General features: G+C 50.4%; 22 non-coding genes and 6 pseudogenes across 22 annotated transcripts; all 28 read left to right on the top strand.

Moving 5' to 3' along the window:
- The first annotated feature begins 384 nt into the window (after window positions 1-384).
- On the top strand, window positions 385-493 carry LOC127616012 (uncharacterized; annotated as a pseudogene).
- Window positions 494-974: 481 nt separating this feature from the next.
- On the top strand, window positions 975-1,093 carry LOC127616526 (5S ribosomal RNA). Its single transcript, XR_007967128.1, has one exon. It is a non-coding gene; the product is annotated as a 5S ribosomal RNA (ribosomal RNA).
- A 482-nt stretch (window positions 1,094-1,575) lies between these two features.
- LOC127616474 (5S ribosomal RNA) lies at window positions 1,576-1,694 on the top strand. The gene has a single exon (XR_007967119.1). It is a non-coding gene; the product is annotated as a 5S ribosomal RNA (ribosomal RNA).
- Window positions 1,695-2,175: 481 nt separating this feature from the next.
- Window positions 2,176-2,294, top strand: LOC127616418 (5S ribosomal RNA). Its single transcript, XR_007967104.1, has one exon. It is a non-coding gene; the product is annotated as a 5S ribosomal RNA (ribosomal RNA).
- Window positions 2,295-2,775: 481 nt separating this feature from the next.
- Window positions 2,776-2,894, top strand: LOC127616363 (5S ribosomal RNA). Its single transcript, XR_007967094.1, has one exon. It is a non-coding gene; the product is annotated as a 5S ribosomal RNA (ribosomal RNA).
- A 482-nt stretch (window positions 2,895-3,376) lies between these two features.
- On the top strand, window positions 3,377-3,495 carry LOC127616313 (5S ribosomal RNA). Its single transcript, XR_007967088.1, has one exon. It is a non-coding gene; the product is annotated as a 5S ribosomal RNA (ribosomal RNA).
- Window positions 3,496-3,976: 481 nt separating this feature from the next.
- Window positions 3,977-4,095, top strand: LOC127616259 (5S ribosomal RNA). Its single transcript, XR_007967066.1, has one exon. It is a non-coding gene; the product is annotated as a 5S ribosomal RNA (ribosomal RNA).
- A 481-nt stretch (window positions 4,096-4,576) lies between these two features.
- LOC127616207 (5S ribosomal RNA) lies at window positions 4,577-4,695 on the top strand. The gene has a single exon (XR_007967060.1). It is a non-coding gene; the product is annotated as a 5S ribosomal RNA (ribosomal RNA).
- A 481-nt stretch (window positions 4,696-5,176) lies between these two features.
- Window positions 5,177-5,295, top strand: LOC127616149 (5S ribosomal RNA). Its single transcript, XR_007967045.1, has one exon. It is a non-coding gene; the product is annotated as a 5S ribosomal RNA (ribosomal RNA).
- Window positions 5,296-5,775: 480 nt separating this feature from the next.
- LOC127612715 (5S ribosomal RNA) lies at window positions 5,776-5,894 on the top strand. Its single transcript, XR_007965925.1, has one exon. It is a non-coding gene; the product is annotated as a 5S ribosomal RNA (ribosomal RNA).
- Window positions 5,895-6,374: 480 nt separating this feature from the next.
- Window positions 6,375-6,483, top strand: LOC127616323 (uncharacterized; annotated as a pseudogene).
- Window positions 6,484-6,964: 481 nt separating this feature from the next.
- LOC127616681 (uncharacterized) lies at window positions 6,965-7,093 on the top strand (annotated as a pseudogene).
- A 481-nt stretch (window positions 7,094-7,574) lies between these two features.
- Window positions 7,575-7,693, top strand: LOC127616092 (5S ribosomal RNA). Its single transcript, XR_007967036.1, has one exon. It is a non-coding gene; the product is annotated as a 5S ribosomal RNA (ribosomal RNA).
- Window positions 7,694-8,175: 482 nt separating this feature from the next.
- Window positions 8,176-8,294, top strand: LOC127616016 (5S ribosomal RNA). Its single transcript, XR_007967012.1, has one exon. It is a non-coding gene; the product is annotated as a 5S ribosomal RNA (ribosomal RNA).
- Window positions 8,295-8,775: 481 nt separating this feature from the next.
- Window positions 8,776-8,894, top strand: LOC127615970 (5S ribosomal RNA). Its single transcript, XR_007967009.1, has one exon. It is a non-coding gene; the product is annotated as a 5S ribosomal RNA (ribosomal RNA).
- Window positions 8,895-9,375: 481 nt separating this feature from the next.
- LOC127615907 (5S ribosomal RNA) lies at window positions 9,376-9,494 on the top strand. Its single transcript, XR_007966990.1, has one exon. It is a non-coding gene; the product is annotated as a 5S ribosomal RNA (ribosomal RNA).
- Window positions 9,495-9,975: 481 nt separating this feature from the next.
- LOC127615850 (5S ribosomal RNA) lies at window positions 9,976-10,094 on the top strand. Its single transcript, XR_007966973.1, has one exon. It is a non-coding gene; the product is annotated as a 5S ribosomal RNA (ribosomal RNA).
- A 480-nt stretch (window positions 10,095-10,574) lies between these two features.
- On the top strand, window positions 10,575-10,693 carry LOC127612703 (5S ribosomal RNA). The gene has a single exon (XR_007965916.1). It is a non-coding gene; the product is annotated as a 5S ribosomal RNA (ribosomal RNA).
- Window positions 10,694-11,173: 480 nt separating this feature from the next.
- Window positions 11,174-11,282, top strand: LOC127616318 (uncharacterized; annotated as a pseudogene).
- A 481-nt stretch (window positions 11,283-11,763) lies between these two features.
- On the top strand, window positions 11,764-11,892 carry LOC127616678 (uncharacterized; annotated as a pseudogene).
- Window positions 11,893-12,373: 481 nt separating this feature from the next.
- On the top strand, window positions 12,374-12,492 carry LOC127615785 (5S ribosomal RNA). Its single transcript, XR_007966954.1, has one exon. It is a non-coding gene; the product is annotated as a 5S ribosomal RNA (ribosomal RNA).
- A 480-nt stretch (window positions 12,493-12,972) lies between these two features.
- On the top strand, window positions 12,973-13,091 carry LOC127615663 (5S ribosomal RNA). Its single transcript, XR_007966940.1, has one exon. It is a non-coding gene; the product is annotated as a 5S ribosomal RNA (ribosomal RNA).
- Window positions 13,092-13,572: 481 nt separating this feature from the next.
- On the top strand, window positions 13,573-13,681 carry LOC127616008 (uncharacterized; annotated as a pseudogene).
- Window positions 13,682-14,162: 481 nt separating this feature from the next.
- LOC127614074 (5S ribosomal RNA) lies at window positions 14,163-14,281 on the top strand. The gene has a single exon (XR_007966393.1). It is a non-coding gene; the product is annotated as a 5S ribosomal RNA (ribosomal RNA).
- A 481-nt stretch (window positions 14,282-14,762) lies between these two features.
- LOC127615542 (5S ribosomal RNA) lies at window positions 14,763-14,881 on the top strand. Its single transcript, XR_007966929.1, has one exon. It is a non-coding gene; the product is annotated as a 5S ribosomal RNA (ribosomal RNA).
- A 481-nt stretch (window positions 14,882-15,362) lies between these two features.
- Window positions 15,363-15,481, top strand: LOC127615421 (5S ribosomal RNA). The gene has a single exon (XR_007966918.1). It is a non-coding gene; the product is annotated as a 5S ribosomal RNA (ribosomal RNA).
- Window positions 15,482-15,962: 481 nt separating this feature from the next.
- On the top strand, window positions 15,963-16,081 carry LOC127612600 (5S ribosomal RNA). The gene has a single exon (XR_007965883.1). It is a non-coding gene; the product is annotated as a 5S ribosomal RNA (ribosomal RNA).
- Window positions 16,082-16,563: 482 nt separating this feature from the next.
- LOC127613435 (5S ribosomal RNA) lies at window positions 16,564-16,682 on the top strand. Its single transcript, XR_007966187.1, has one exon. It is a non-coding gene; the product is annotated as a 5S ribosomal RNA (ribosomal RNA).
- The last annotated feature ends 275 nt before the right edge of the window (window positions 16,683-16,957 follow it).

Raw genomic sequence — 16,957 nt, 5'->3', positions numbered from 1 at the left:
AATCGTTTCCTTCACGTTGATTTGACAGATCAACGTCTCTTTGGAATAAAATTAATGTCCAACAGAGGGAGCCGTCTGCACGTGGATCGGTAATGATAGCACTTGGACATGAAGCAGCTTGGGATTTCCGCCTGCTGGATGCTTTTGCACCTCCACTGGAAAAGCCAACTTTTGCAACAGACATCAAATACAGCCTCTGCGTGCTCGCAGAGGACCGTATGCGAGCCTGACAGGCTGCGCGCTCAAACCACCACGGGAGCGGGTCCCTCCTTTGTGCACTCCGGAGGAGGTTTATTAAATGAAAAAAAAATCACCCCACTACTCCACCCCCGACCCAGAAGTGCCCTGTCTGCTATAAAGGGGACAATTTTCACGTTTACCCTCGCTTACGGCCATACTACCCTGAGAGCACCCGATCTCGGAAGCTAAGCAGGGTCGGGCCTGGTTAGTACTTGGATGGGAGACCGCCTGGGAATACCAGGTGCTGTAAGCTTTTGGACCCACCTCCAATTCTCAACATGATTCACTGCTCTTTCCAAAAATTTTGGCATTCATTCGTCATTCAACTTTCACTTATCCTGTGGTTTGAAATCGTTTCCTTCACGTTGATTTGACAGATCAACGTCTCTTTGGAATAAAATTAATGTCCAACAGAGGGAGCCGTCTGCACGGGGATCGGTCATGATAGCACTTGGACATGAAACAGCTTGGGATTTCCGCCTGCTGGATGCCTTTGCACCTCCACTGGAAAAGCCCACTTTTGCAACAAACGTCAAATACCGCATCTGCGTGCTCGCAGAGGACCGTATGCGAGCCTGACAGGCTGCGCGCTCAAACCACCACGGGAGCGGGCCCCTCCTTTGTGCACTCCGGAGGAGGTTTATTAAATGAAAAAAAAAATCACCCCACGACTCCACCCCCGACCCGGAAGTGCTCTGTCTGCTATAAAGAGGACAATTTTCGCGTTTTCCCTCGCTTACGGCCATACTACCCTGAGAACGCCCGATCTCGTCCGATCTCGGAAGCTAAGCAGGGTCGGGCCTGGTTAGTACTTGGATGGGAGACCGCCTGGGAATACCAGGTGCTGTAAGCTTTTGCACCCACCTCCAATTCACAACACGATTCACTGCTCTTTCCAAAAATTTTGGCATTCATTCGTCATTCAACTTTCACTTATCCTGTGGTTTGAAATCGTTTCCTTCACGTTGATTTGACAGATCAACGTCTCTTTGGAATAAAATTAATGTCCAACAGAGGGAGCCATCTGCACGCGGATCGATAATGATAGCACTTGGACATGAAGCAGCTTGGGATTTCCGCCTGCTGGATGCTTTTGCACCTCCACTGGAAAAGCCAACTTTTGCAACAGACATCAAGTACCGTATCTGCGTGCTCGCAGAGGACCGTATGCGAGCCTGACAGGCTGCGCGCTCAAACCACCACGGGAGCGGGCCCCTCCTTTGTGCACTCCGGAGGAGGTTTATTAAATGAAAAAAAAAAATCACCCCACTACTCCACCCCCGACCCGGAAGTGCCCTGTCTGCTATAAAGAGGACAATTTTCACGTTTTCCCTCGCTTACGGCCATACTACCCTGAGAACGCCCGATCTCGTCCGATCTCGGAAGCTAAGCAGGGTCGGGCCTGGTTAGTACTTGGATGGGAGACCGCCTGGGAATACCAGGTGCTGTAAGCTTTTGGACCCACCTCCAATTCTCAACATGATTCACTGCTCTTTCCAAAAATTTTGGCATTCATTCGTCATTCAACTTTCACTTATCCTGTGGTTTGAAATCGTTTCCTTCACGTTGATTTGACAGATCAACGTCTCTTTGGAATAAAATTAATGTCCAACAGAGGGAGCCGTCTGCACGGGGATCGGTCATGATAGCACTTGGACATGAAACAGCTTGGGATTTCCGCCTGCTGGATGCCTTTGCACCTCCACTGGAAAAGCCCACTTTTGCAACAAACGTCAAATACCGCATCTGCGTGCTCGCAGAGGACCGTATGCGAGCCTGACAGGCTGCGCGCTCAAACCACCACGGGAGCGGGCCCCTCCTTTGTGCACTCCGGAGGAGGTTTATTAAATGAAAAAAAAAATCACCCCACTACTCCACCCCCGACCCGGAAGTGCCCTGTCTGCTATAAAAAGGACAATTTTCGCGTTTTCCCTCGCTTACGGCCATACTACCCTGAGAACGCCCGATCTCGTCCGATCTCGGAAGCTAAGCAGGGTCGGGCCTGGTTAGTACTTGGATGGGAGACCGCCTGGGAATACCAGGTGCTGTAAGCTTTTGCACCCACCTCCAATTCTCAACACGATTCACTGCTCTTTCCAAAAATTTTGGCATTCATTCGTCATTCAACTTTCACTTATCCTGTGGTTTGAAATCGTTTCCTTCACGTTGATTTGACAGATCAACGTCTCTTTGGAATAAAATTAATGTCCAACAGAGGGAGCCGTCTGCACGGGGATCGGTCATGATAGCACTTGGACATGAAACAGCTTGGGATTTCCGCCTGCTGGATGCCTTTGCACCTCCACTGGAAAAGCCCACTTTTGCAACAAACGTCAAATACCGCATCTGCGTGCTCGCAGAGGACCGTATGCGAGCCTGACAGGCTGCGCGCTCAAACCACCACGGGAGCGGGCCCCTCCTTTGTGCACTCCGGAGGAGGTTTATTAAATGAAAAAAAAAATCACCCCACGACTCCACCCCCGACCCGGAAGTGCTCTGTCTGCTATAAAGAGGACAATTTTCGCGTTTTCCCTCGCTTACGGCCATACTACCCTGAGAACGCCCGATCTCGTCCGATCTCGGAAGCTAAGCAGGGTCGGGCCTGGTTAGTACTTGGATGGGAGACCGCCTGGGAATACCAGGTGCTGTAAGCTTTTGCACCCACCTCCAATTCACAACACGATTCACTGCTCTTTCCAAAAATTTTGGCATTCATTCGTCATTCAACTTTCACTTATCCTGTGGTTTGAAATCGTTTCCTTCACGTTGATTTGACAGATCAACGTCTCTTTGGAATAAAATTAATGTCCAACAGAGGGAGCCATCTGCACGCGGATCGATAATGATAGCACTTGGACATGAAGCAGCTTGGGATTTCCGCCTGCTGGATGCTTTTGCACCTCCACTGGAAAAGCCAACTTTTGCAACAGACATCAAGTACCGTATCTGCGTGCTCGCAGAGGACCGTATGCGAGCCTGACAGGCTGCGCGCTCAAACCACCACGGGAGCGGGCCCCTCCTTTGTGCACTCCGGAGGAGGTTTATTAAATGAAAAAAAAAAATCACCCCACTACTCCACCCCCGACCCGGAAGTGCCCTGTCTGCTATAAAGAGGACAATTTTCACGTTTTCCCTCGCTTACGGCCATACTACCCTGAGAACGCCCGATCTCGTCCGATCTCGGAAGCTAAGCAGGGTCGGGCCTGGTTAGTACTTGGATGGGAGACCGCCTGGGAATACCAGGTGCTGTAAGCTTTTGGACCCACCTCCAATTCTCAACATGATTCACTGCTCTTTCCAAAAATTTTGGCATTCATTCGTCATTCAACTTTCACTTATCCTGTGGTTTGAAATCGTTTCCTTCACGTTGATTTGACAGATCAACGTCTCTTTGGAATAAAATTAATGTCCAACAGAGGGAGCCGTCTGCACGGGGATCGGTCATGATAGCACTTGGACATGAAACAGCTTGGGATTTCCGCCTGCTGGATGCCTTTGCACCTCCACTGGAAAAGCCCACTTTTGCAACAAACGTCAAATACCGCATCTGCGTGCTCGCAGAGGACCGTATGCGAGCCTGACAGGCTGCGCGCTCAAACCACCACGGGAGCGGGCCCCTCCTTTGTGCACTCCGGAGGAGGTTTATTAAATGAAAAAAAAAATCACCCCACTACTCCACCCCCGACCCGGAAGTGCCCTGTCTGCTATAAAAAGGACAATTTTCGCGTTTTCCCTCGCTTACGGCCATACTACCCTGAGAACGCCCGATCTCGTCCGATCTCGGAAGCTAAGCAGGGTCGGGCCTGGTTAGTACTTGGATGGGAGACCGCCTGGGAATACCAGGTGCTGTAAGCTTTTGCACCCACCTCCAATTCTCAACACGATTCACTGCTCTTTCCAAAAATTTTGGCATTCATTCGTCATTCAACTTTCACTTATCCTGTGGTTTGAAATCGTTTCCTTCACGTTGATTTGACAGATCAACGTCTCTTTGGAATAAAATTAATGTCCAACAGAGGGAGCCGTCTGCACGGGGATCGGTCATGATAGCACTTGGACATGAAACAGCTTGGGATTTCCGCCTGCTGGATGCCTTTGCACCTCCACTGGAAAAGCCCACTTTTGCAACAAACGTCAAATACCGCATCTGCGTGCTCGCAGAGGACCGTATGCGAGCCTGACAGGCTGCGCGCTCAAACCACCACGGGAGCGGGCCCCTCCTTTGTGCACTCCGGAGGAGGTTTATTAAATGAAAAAAAAAATCACCCCACGACTCCACCCCCGACCCGGAAGTGCCCTGTCTGCTATAAAGAGGACAATTTTCGCGTTTTCCCTCGCTTACGGCCATACTACCCTGAGAACGCCCGATCTCGTCCGATCTCGGAAGCTAAGCAGGGTCGGGCCTGGTTAGTACTTGGATGGGAGACCGCCTGGGAATACCAGGTGCTGTAAGCTTTTGCACCCACCTCCAATTCACAACACGATTCACTGCTCTTTCCAAAAATTTTGGCATTCATTCGTCATTCAACTTTCACTTATCCTGTGGTTTGAAATCGTTTCCTTCACGTTGATTTGACAGATCAACGTCTCTTTGGAATAAAATTAATGTCCAACAGAGGGAGCCGTCTGCACGTGGATCGATAATGATAGCACTTGGACATGAAGCAGCTTGGGATTTCCGCCTGCTGGATGCTTTTGCACCTCCACTGGAAAAGCCAACTTTTGCAACAGACATCAAGTACCGTATCTGCGTGCTCGCAGAGGACCGTATGCGAGCCTGACAGGCTGCGCTCTCAAACCACCACGGGAGCGGGCCCCTCCTTTGTGCACTCCGGAGGAGGTTTATTAAATGAAAAAAAAAATCACCCCACTACTCCACCCCCGACCCGGAAGTGCCCTGTCTGCTATAAAGAGGACAATTTTCACGTTTTCCCTCGCTTACGGCCATACTACCCTGAGAACGCCCGATCTCGTCCGATCTCGGAAGCTAAGCAGGGTCGGGCCTGGTTAGTACTTGGATGGGAGACCGCCTGGGAATACCAGGTGCTGTAAGCTTTTGGACCCACCTCCAATTCTCAACACGATTCACTGCTCTTTCCAAAAATTTTGGCATTCATTCGTCATTCAACTTTCACTTATCCTGTGGTTTGAAATCGTTTCCTTCACGTTGATTTGACAGATCAACGTCTCTTTGGAATAAAATTAATGTCCAACAGAGGGAGCCGTCTGCACGGGGATCGGTCATGATAGCACTTGGACATGAAACAGCTTGGGATTTCCGCCTGCTGGATGCCTTTGCACCTCCACTGGAAAAGCCCACTTTTGCAACAAACGTCAAATACCGCATCTGCGTGCTCGCAGAGGACCGTATGCGAGCCTGACAGGCTGCGCGCTCAAACCACCACGGGAGCGGGCCCCTCCTTCGTGCTCTCGGGAGGAGGTCATTAAATGAAAAAAAAAATCACCCCACGACTCCATCCCCGACCCGCAAGTGCCCTGTCTGCTATAAAGGGGACAATTTTCACGTTTTCCCTCGCTTACGGCCATACTACCCTGAGAACCCCCGATCTCGTCCGATCTCGGAAGCTAAGCAGGGTCGGGCCTGGTTAGTACTTGGATGGGAGACCGCCTGGGAATACCAGGTGCTGTAAGCTTTTGCACCCACCTCCAATTCACAACACGATTCACTGCTCTTTCCAAAAATTTTGGCATTCATTCGTCATTCAACTTTCACTTATCCTGTGGTTTGAAATCGTTTCCTTCACGTTGATTTGACAGATCAACGTCTCTTTGGAATAAAATTAATGTCCAACAGAGGGAGCCGTCTGCACGTGGATCGGTAATGATAGCACTTGGACATGAAGCAGCTTGGGATTTCCGCCTGCTGGATGCTTTTGCACCTCCACTGGAAAAGCCAACTTTTGCAACAGACATCAAATACAGCCTCTGCGTGCTCGCAGAGGACCGTATGCGAGCCTGACAGGCTGCGCGCTCAAACCACCACAGGAGCGGGTCCCTCCTTTGTGCACTCCGGAGGAGGTTTATTAAATGAAAAAAAAATCACCCCACTACTCCACCCCCGACCCAGAAGTGCCCTGTCTGCTATAAAGGGGACAATTTTCACGTTTACCCTCGCTTACGGCCATACTACCCTGAGAGCACCCGATCTCGGAAGCTAAGCAGGGTCGGGCCTGGTTAGTACTTGGATGGGAGACCCCCTGGGAATACCAGGTGCTGTAAGCTTTTGCACCCACCTCCAATTCTCAACACGATTCACTGCTCTTTCCAAAAATTTTGGCATTCATTCGTCATTCAACTTTCACTTATCCTGTGGTTTGAAATCGTTTCCTTCACGTTGATTTGACAGATCAACGTCTCTTTGGAATAAAATTAATGTCCAACAGAGGGAGCCGTCTGCACGGGGATCGGTCATGATAGCACTTGGACTTGAAACAGCTTGGGATTTCCGCCTGCTGGATGCCTTTGCACCTCCACTGGAAAAGCCCACTTTTGCAACAAACGCCAAATACCGCATCTGCGTGCTCGCAGAGGACCGTATGCGAGCCTGACAGGCTGCGCGCTCAAACCACCACGGGAGCGGGCCCCTCCTTTGTGCACTCCGGAGGAGGTTTATTAAATGAAAAAAAAAATCACCCCACTACTCCACCCTCGACCCGGAAGTGCCCTGTCTGCTATAAAGAGGACAATTTTCACGTTTTCCCTCGCTTACGGCCATACTACCCTGAGAACGCCCGATCTCGTCCGATCTCGTCCGATCTCGGAAGCTAAGCAGTGTCGGGCCTGGTTAGTACTTGGATGGGAGACCGCCTGGGAATACCAGGTGCTGTAAGCTTTTGGACCCACCTCCAATTCTCAACATGATTCACTGCTCTTTCCAAAAATTTTGGCATTCATTCGTCATTCAACTTTCACTTATCCTGTGGTTTGAAATCGTTTCCTTCACGTTGATTTGACAGATCAACGTCTCTTTGGAATAAAATTAATGTCCAACAGAGGGAGCCGTCTGCACGGGGATCGGTCATGATAGCACTTGGACATGAAACAGCTTGGGATTTCCGCCTGCTGGATGCCTTTGCACCTCCACTGGAAAAGCCCACTTTTGCAACAAACGTCAAATACCGCATCTGCGTGCTCGCAGAGGACCGTATGCGAGCCTGACAGGCTGCGCGCTCAAACCACCACGGGAGCGGGCCCCTCCTTTGTGCACTCCGGAGGAGGTTTATTAAATGAAAAAAAAAATCACCCCACGACTCCACCCCCGACCCGGAAGTGCTCTGTCTGCTATAAAGAGGACAATTTTCGCGTTTTCCCTCGCTTACGGCCATACTACCCTGAGAACGCCCGATCTCGTCCGATCTCGGAAGCTAAGCAGGGTCGGGCCTGGTTAGTACTTGGATGGGAGACCGCCTGGGAATACCAGGTGCTGTAAGCTTTTGCACCCACCTCCAATTCACAACACGATTCACTGCTCTTTCCAAAAATTTTGGCATTCATTCGTCATTCAACTTTCACTTATCCTGTGGTTTGAAATCGTTTCCTTCACGTTGATTTGACAGATCAACGTCTCTTTGGAATAAAATTAATGTCCAACAGAGGGAGCCATCTGCACGCGGATCGATAATGATAGCACTTGGACATGAAGCAGCTTGGGATTTCCGCCTGCTGGATGCTTTTGCACCTCCACTGGAAAAGCCAACTTTTGCAACAGACATCAAGTACCGTATCTGCGTGCTCGCAGAGGACCGTATGCGAGCCTGACAGGCTGCGCGCTCAAACCACCACGGGAGCGGGCCCCTCCTTTGTGCACTCCGGAGGAGGTTTATTAAATGAAAAAAAAAAATCACCCCACTACTCCACCCCCGACCCGGAAGTGCCCTGTCTGCTATAAAGAGGACAATTTTCACGTTTTCCCTCGCTTACGGCCATACTACCCTGAGAACGCCCGATCTCGTCCGATCTCGGAAGCTAAGCAGGGTCGGGCCTGGTTAGTACTTGGATGGGAGACCGCCTGGGAATACCAGGTGCTGTAAGCTTTTGGACCCACCTCCAATTCTCAACATGATTCACTGCTCTTTCCAAAAATTTTGGCATTCATTCGTCATTCAACTTTCACTTATCCTGTGGTTTGAAATCGTTTCCTTCACGTTGATTTGACAGATCAACGTCTCTTTGGAATAAAATTAATGTCCAACAGAGGGAGCCGTCTGCACGGGGATCGGTCATGATAGCACTTGGACATGAAACAGCTTGGGATTTCCGCCTGCTGGATGCCTTTGCACCTCCACTGGAAAAGCCCACTTTTGCAACAAACGTCAAATACCGCATCTGCGTGCTCGCAGAGGACCGTATGCGAGCCTGACAGGCTGCGCGCTCAAACCACCACGGGAGCGGGCCCCTCCTTTGTGCACTCCGGAGGAGGTTTATTAAATGAAAAAAAAAATCACCCCACTACTCCACCCCCGACCCGGAAGTGCCCTGTCTGCTATAAAAAGGACAATTTTCGCGTTTTCCCTCGCTTACGGCCATACTACCCTGAGAACGCCCGATCTCGTCCGATCTCGGAAGCTAAGCAGGGTCGGGCCTGGTTAGTACTTGGATGGGAGACCGCCTGGGAATACCAGGTGCTGTAAGCTTTTGCACCCACCTCCAATTCTCAACACGATTCACTGCTCTTTCCAAAAATTTTGGCATTCATTCGTCATTCAACTTTCACTTATCCTGTGGTTTGAAATCGTTTCCTTCACGTTGATTTGACAGATCAACGTCTCTTTGGAATAAAATTAATGTCCAACAGAGGGAGCCGTCTGCACGGGGATCGGTCATGATAGCACTTGGACATGAAACAGCTTGGGATTTCCGCCTGCTGGATGCCTTTGCACCTCCACTGGAAAAGCCCACTTTTGCAACAAACGTCAAATACCGCATCTGCGTGCTCGCAGAGGACCGTATGCGAGCCTGACAGGCTGCGCGCTCAAACCACCACGGGAGCGGGCCCCTCCTTTGTGCACTCCGGAGGAGGTTTATTAAATGAAAAAAAAAATCACCCCACGACTCCACCCCCGACCCGGAAGTGCCCTGTCTGCTATAAAGAGGACAATTTTCGCGTTTTCCCTCGCTTACGGCCATACTACCCTGAGAACGCCCGATCTCGTCCGATCTCGGAAGCTAAGCAGGGTCGGGCCTGGTTAGTACTTGGATGGGAGACCGCCTGGGAATACCAGGTGCTGTAAGCTTTTGCACCCACCTCCAATTCACAACACGATTCACTGCTCTTTCCAAAAATTTTGGCATTCATTCGTCATTCAACTTTCACTTATCCTGTGGTTTGAAATCGTTTCCTTCACGTTGATTTGACAGATCAACGTCTCTTTGGAATAAAATTAATGTCCAACAGAGGGAGCCGTCTGCACGTGGATCGATAATGATAGCACTTGGACATGAAGCAGCTTGGGATTTCCGCCTGCTGGATGCTTTTGCACCTCCACTGGAAAAGCCAACTTTTGCAACAGACATCAAGTACCGTATCTGCGTGCTCGCAGAGGACCGTATGCGAGCCTGACAGGCTGCGCTCTCAAACCACCACGGGAGCGGGCCCCTCCTTTGTGCACTCCGGAGGAGGTTTATTAAATGAAAAAAAAAATCACCCCACTACTCCACCCCCGACCCGGAAGTGCCCTGTCTGCTATAAAGAGGACAATTTTCACGTTTTCCCTCGCTTACGGCCATACTACCCTGAGAACGCCCGATCTCGTCCGATCTCGGAAGCTAAGCAGGGTCGGGCCTGGTTAGTACTTGGATGGGAGACCGCCTGGGAATACCAGGTGCTGTAAGCTTTTGGACCCACCTCCAATTCTCAACACGATTCACTGCTCTTTCCAAAAATTTTGGCATTCATTCGTCATTCAACTTTCACTTATCCTGTGGTTTGAAATCGTTTCCTTCACGTTGATTTGACAGATCAACGTCTCTTTGGAATAAAATTAATGTCCAACAGAGGGAGCCGTCTGCACGGGGATCGGTCATGATAGCACTTGGACATGAAACAGCTTGGGATTTCCGCCTGCTGGATGCCTTTGCACCTCCACTGGAAAAGCCCACTTTTGCAACAAACGTCAAATACCGCATCTGCGTGCTCGCAGAGGACCGTATGCGAGCCTGACAGGCTGCGCGCTCAAACCACCACGGGAGCGGGCCCCTCCTTCGTGCTCTCGGGAGGAGGTCATTAAATGAAAAAAAAAATCACCCCACGACTCCATCCCCGACCCGCAAGTGCCCTGTCTGCTATAAAGGGGACAATTTTCACGTTTTCCCTCGCTTACGGCCATACTACCCTGAGAACCCCCGATCTCGTCCGATCTCGGAAGCTAAGCAGGGTCGGGCCTGGTTAGTACTTGGATGGGAGACCGCCTGGGAATACCAGGTGCTGTAAGCTTTTGCACCCACCTCCAATTCACAACACGATTCACTGCTCTTTCCAAAAATTTTGGCATTCATTCGTCATTCAACTTTCACTTATCCTGTGGTTTGAAATCGTTTCCTTCACGTTGATTTGACAGATCAACGTCTCTTTGGAATAAAATTAATGTCCAACAGAGGGAGCCGTCTGCACGTGGATCGGTAATGATAGCACTTGGACATGAAGCAGCTTGGGATTTCCGCCTGCTGGATGCTTTTGCACCTCCACTGGAAAAGCCAACTTTTGCAACAGACATCAAATACAGCCTCTGCGTGCTCGCAGAGGACCGTATGCGAGCCTGACAGGCTGCGCGCTCAAACCACCACAGGAGCGGGTCCCTCCTTTGTGCACTCCGGAGGAGGTTTATTAAATGAAAAAAAAATCACCCCACTACTCCACCCCCGACCCAGAAGTGCCCTGTCTGCTATAAAGGGGACAATTTTCACGTTTACCCTCGCTTACGGCCATACTACCCTGAGAGCACCCGATCTCGGAAGCTAAGCAGGGTCGGGCCTGGTTAGTACTTGGATGGGAGACCCCCTGGGAATACCAGGTGCTGTAAGCTTTTGCACCCACCTCCAATTCTCAACACGATTCACTGCTCTTTCCAAAAATTTTGGCATTCATTCGTCATTCAACTTTCACTTATCCTGTGGTTTGAAATCGTTTCCTTCACGTTGATTTGACAGATCAACGTCTCTTTGGAATAAAATTAATGTCCAACAGAGGGAGCCGTCTGCACGGGGATCGGTCATGATAGCACTTGGACTTGAAACAGCTTGGGATTTCCGCCTGCTGGATGCCTTTGCACCTCCACTGGAAAAGCCCACTTTTGCAACAAACGTCAAATACCGCATCTGCGTGCTCGCAGAGGACCGTATGCGAGCCTGACAGGCTGCGCGCTCAAACCACCACGGGAGCGGGCCCCTCCTTTGTGCACTCCGGAGGAGGTTTATTAAATGAAAAAAAAAATCACCCCACTACTCCACCCTCGACCCGGAAGTGCCCTGTCTGCTATAAAGAGGACAATTTTCACGTTTTCCCTCGCTTACGGCCATACTACCCTGAGAACGCCCGATCTCGTCCGATCTCGTCCGATCTCGGAAGCTAAGCAGTGTCGGGCCTGGTTAGTACTTGGATGGGAGACCGCCTGGGAATACCAGGTGCTGTAAGCTTTTGGACCCACCTCCAATTCTCAACATGATTCACTGCTCTTTCCAAAAATTTTGGCATTCATTCGTCATTCAACTTTCACTTATCCTGTGGTTTGAAATCGTTTCCTTCACGTTGATTTGACAGATCAACGTCTCTTTGGAATAAAATTAATGTCCAACAGAGGGAGCCGTCTGCACGGGGATCGGTCATGATAGCACTTGGACATGAAACAGCTTGGGATTTCCGCCTGCTGGATGCCTTTGCACCTCCACTGGAAAAGCCCACTTTTGCAACAAACGTCAAATACCGCATCTGCGTGCTCGCAGAGGACCGTATGCGAGCCTGACAGGCTGCGCGCTCAAACCACCACGGGAGCGGGCCCCTCCTTTGTGCACTCCGGAGGAGGTTTATTAAATGAAAAAAAAAATCACCCCACTACTCCACCCCCGACCCGGAAGTGCCCTGTCTGCTATAAAGAGGACAATTTTCGCGTTTTCCCTCGCTTACGGCCATACTACCCTGAGAACGCCCGATCTCGTCCGATCTCGGAAGCTAAGCAGGGTCGGGCCTGGTTAGTACTTGGATGGGAGACCGCCTGGGAATACCAGGTGCTGTAAGCTTTTGCACCCACCTCCAATTCACAACACGATTCACTGCTCTTTCCAAAAATTTTGGCATTCATTCGTCATTCAACTTTCACTTATCCTGTGGTTTGAAATCGTTTCCTTCACGTTGATTTGACAGATCAACGTCTCTTTGGAATAAAATTAATGTCCAACAGAGGGAGCCGTCTGCACGGGGATCGGTCATGATAGCACTTGGACATGAAACAGCTTGGGATTTCCGCCTGCTGGATGCCTTTGCACCTCCACTGGAAAAGCCCACTTTTGCAACAAACGTCAAATACCGCATCTGCGTGCTCGCAGAGGACCGTATGCGAGCCTGACAGGCTGCGCGCTCAAACCACCACGGGAGCGGGCCCCTCCTTCGTGCTCTCGGGAGGAGGTCATTAAATGAAAAAAAAAATCACCCCACGACTCCATCCCCGACCCGCAAGTGCCCTGTCTGCTATAAAGGGGACAATTTTCACGTTTTCCCTCGCTTACGGCCATACTACCCTGAGAACGCCCGATCTCGTCCGATCTCGGAAGCTAAGCAGGGTCGGGCCTGGTTAGTACTTGGATGGGAGACCGCCTGGGAATACCAGGTGCTGTAAGCTTTTGCACCCACCTCCAATTCACAACACGATTCACTGCTCTTTCCAAAAATTTTGGCATTCATTCGTCATTCAACTTTCACTTATCCTGTGGTTTGAAATCGTTTCCTTCACGTTGATTTGACAGATCAACGTCTCTTTGGAATAAAATTAATGTCCAACAGAGGGAGCCGTCTGCACGTGGATCGGTAATGATAGCACTTGGACATGAAGCAGCTTGGGATTTCCGCCTGCTGGATGCTTTTGCACCTCCACTGGAAAAGCCAACTTTTGCAACAGACATCAAATACAGCCTCTGCGTGCTCGCAGAGGACCGTATGCGAGCCTGACAGGCTGCACGCTCAAACCACCACGGGAGCGGGTCCCTCCTTTGTGCACTCCGGAGGAGGTTTATTAAATGAAAAAAAAAATCACCCCACTACTCCACCCCCGACCCAGAAGTGCCCTGTCTGCTATAAAGGGGACAATTTTCACGTTTACCCTCGCTTACGGCCATACTACCCTGAGAGCACCCGATCTCGGAAGCTAAGCAGGGTCGGGCCTGGTTAGTACTTGGATGGGAGACCGCCTGGGAATACCAGGTGCTGTAAGCTTTTGCACCCACCTCCAATTCTCAACACGATTCACTGCTCTTTCCAAAAATTTTGGCATTCATTCGTCATTCAACTTTCACTTATCCTGTGGTTTGAAATCGTTTCCTTCACGTTGATTTGACAGATCAACGTCTCTTTGGAATAAAATTAATGTCCAACAGAGGGAGCCGTCTGCACGGGGATCGGTCATGATAGCACTTGGACTTGAAACAGCTTGGGATTTCCGCCTGCTGGATGCCTTTGCACCTCCACTGGAAAAGCCCACTTTTGCAACAAACGTCAAATACCGCATCTGCGTGCTCGCAGAGGACCGTATGCGAGCCTGACAGGCTGCGCGCTCAAACCACCACGGGAGCGGGCCCCTCCTTTGTGCACTCCGGAGGAGGTTTATTAAATGAAAAAAAAAATCACCCCACTACTCCACCCTCGACCCGGAAGTGCCCTGTCTGCTATAAAGAGGACAATTTTCACGTTTTCCCTCGCTTACGGCCATACTACCCTGAGAACGCCCGATCTCGTCCGATCTCGGAAGCTAAGCAGTGTCGGGCCTGGTTAGTACTTGGATGGGAGACCGCCTGGGAATACCAGGTGCTGTAAGCTTTTGCACCCACCTCCAATTCTCAACACGATTCACTGCTCTTTCCAAAAATTTTGGCATTCATTCGTATTTCAACTTTCACTTATCCTGTGGTTTGAAATCGTTTCCTTCACGTTGATTTGACAGATCAACGTCTCTTTGGAATAAAATTAATGTCCAACAGAGGGAGCCGTCTGCACGTGGATCGATAATGATAGCACTTGGACATGAAGCAGCTTGGGATTTCCGCCTGCTGGATGCTTTTGCACCTCCACTGGAAAAGCCAACTTTTGCAACAGACATCAAGTACCGTATCTGCGTGCTCGCAGAGGACCGTATGCGAGCCTGACAGGCTGCGCGCTCAAACCACCACGGGAGCGGGCCCCTCCTTTGTGCACTCCGGAGGAGGTTTATTAAATGAAAAAAAAAAATCACCCCACTACTCCACCCCGACCCGGAAGTGCCCTGTCTGCTATAAAGAGGACAATTTTCACGTTTTCCCTCGCTTACGGCCATACTACCCTGAGAACGCCCGATCTCGTCCGATCTCGGAAGCTAAGCAGGGTCGGGCCTGGTTAGTACTTGGATGGGAGACCGCCTGGGAATACCAGGTGCTGTAAGCTTTTGGACCCACCTCCAATTCTCAACATGATTCACTGCTCTTTCCAAAAATTTTGGCATTCATTCGTCATTCAACTTTCACTTATCCTGTGGTTTGAAATCGTTTCCTTCACGTTGATTTGACAGATCAACGTCTCTTTGGAATAAAATTAATGTCCAACAGAGGGAGCCGTCTGCACGGGGATCGGTCATGATAGCACTTGGACATGAAACAGCTTGGGATTTCCGCCTGCTGGATGCCTTTGCACCTCCACTGGAAAAGCCCACTTTTGCAACAAACGTCAAATACCGCATCTGCGTGCTCGCAGAGGACCGTATGCGAGCCTGACAGGCTGCGCGCTCAAACCACCACGGGAGCGGGCCCCTCCTTTGTGCACTCCGGAGGAGGTTTATTAAATGAAAAAAAAAATCACCCCACTACTCCACCCCCGACCCGGAAGTGCCCTGTCTGCTATAAAAAGGACAATTTTCGCGTTTTCCCTCGCTTACGGCCATACTACCCTGAGAACGCCCGATCTCGTCCGATCTCGGAAGCTAAGCAGGGTCGGGCCTGGTTAGTACTTGGATGGGAGACCGCCTGGGAATACCAGGTGCTGTAAGCTTTTGCACCCACCTCCAATTCTCAACACGATTCACTGCTCTTTCCAAAAATTTTGGCATTCATTCGTCATTCAACTTTCACTTATCCTGTGGTTTGAAATCGTTTCCTTCACGTTGATTTGACAGATCAACGTCTCTTTGGAATAAAATTAATGTCCAACAGAGGGAGCCGTCTGCACGGGGATCGGTCATGATAGCACTTGGACATGAAACAGCTTGGGATTTCCGCCTGCTGGATGCCTTTGCACCTCCACTGGAAAAGCCCACTTTTGCAACAAACGTCAAATACCGCATCTGCGTGCTCGCAGAGGACCGTATGCGAGCCTGACAGGCTGCGCGCTCAAACCACCACGGGAGCGGGCCCCTCCTTTGTGCACTCCGGAGGAGGTTTATTAAATGAAAAAAAAAATCACCCCACGACTCCACCCCCGACCCGGAAGTGCCCTGTCTGCTATAAAGAGGACAATTTTCGCGTTTTCCCTCGCTTACGGCCATACTACCCTGAGAACGCCCGATCTCGTCCGATCTCGGAAGTTAAGCAGGGTCGGGCCTGGTTAGTACTTGGATGGGAGACCGCCTGCGAATACCAGGTGCTGTAAGCTTTTGCACCCACCTCCAATTCACAACACGATTCACTGCTCTTTCCAAAAATTTTGGCATTCATTCGTCATTCAACTTTCACTTATCCTGTGGTTTGAAATCGTTTCCTTCACGTTGATTTGACAGATCAACGTCTCTTTGGAATAAAATTAATGTCCAACAGAGGGAGCCGTCTGCACGGGGATCGGTCATGATAGCACTTGGACATGAAACAGCTTGGGATTTCCGCCTGCTGGATGCCTTTGCACCTCCACTGGAAAAGCCCACTTTTGCAACAAACGTCAAATACCGCATCTGCGTGCTCGCAGAGGACCGTATGCGAGCCTGACAGGCTGCGCGCTCAAACCACCACGGGAGCGGGCCCCTCCTTTGTGCACTCCGGAGGAGGTTTATTAAATGAAAAAAAAAAATCACCCCACTACTCCACCCCCGACCCGGAAGTGCCCTGTCTGCTATAAAAAGGACAATTTTCGCGTTTTCCCTCGCTTACGGCCATACTACCCTGAGAACGCCCGATCTCGTCCGATCTCGGAAGCTAAGCAGGGTCGGGCCTGGTTAGTACTTGGATGGGAGACCGCCTGCGAATACCAGGTGCTGTAAGCTTTTGCACCCACCTCCAATTCACAACACGATTCACTGCTCTTTCCAAAAATTTTGGCATTCATTCGTCATTCAACTTTCACTTATCCTGTGGTTTGAAATCGTTTCCTTCACGTTGATTTGACAGATCAACGTCTCTTTGGAATAAAATTAATGTCCAACAGAGGGAGCCGTCTGCACGGGGATCGGTCATGATAGCACTTGGACATGAAACAGCTTGGGATTTCCGCCTGCTGGATGCCTTTGCACCTCCACTGGAAAAGCCCACTTTTGCAACA

This window comes from Hippocampus zosterae, chromosome 1 (assembly GCF_025434085.1).
Source record: "Hippocampus zosterae strain Florida chromosome 1, ASM2543408v3, whole genome shotgun sequence".
Taxonomy (NCBI): Eukaryota; Metazoa; Chordata; class Actinopteri; order Syngnathiformes; family Syngnathidae; genus Hippocampus; species Hippocampus zosterae.
Note: the sequence above shows the minus strand (reverse complement) of the source record. Positions and strands in the feature narration are given on the sequence as shown.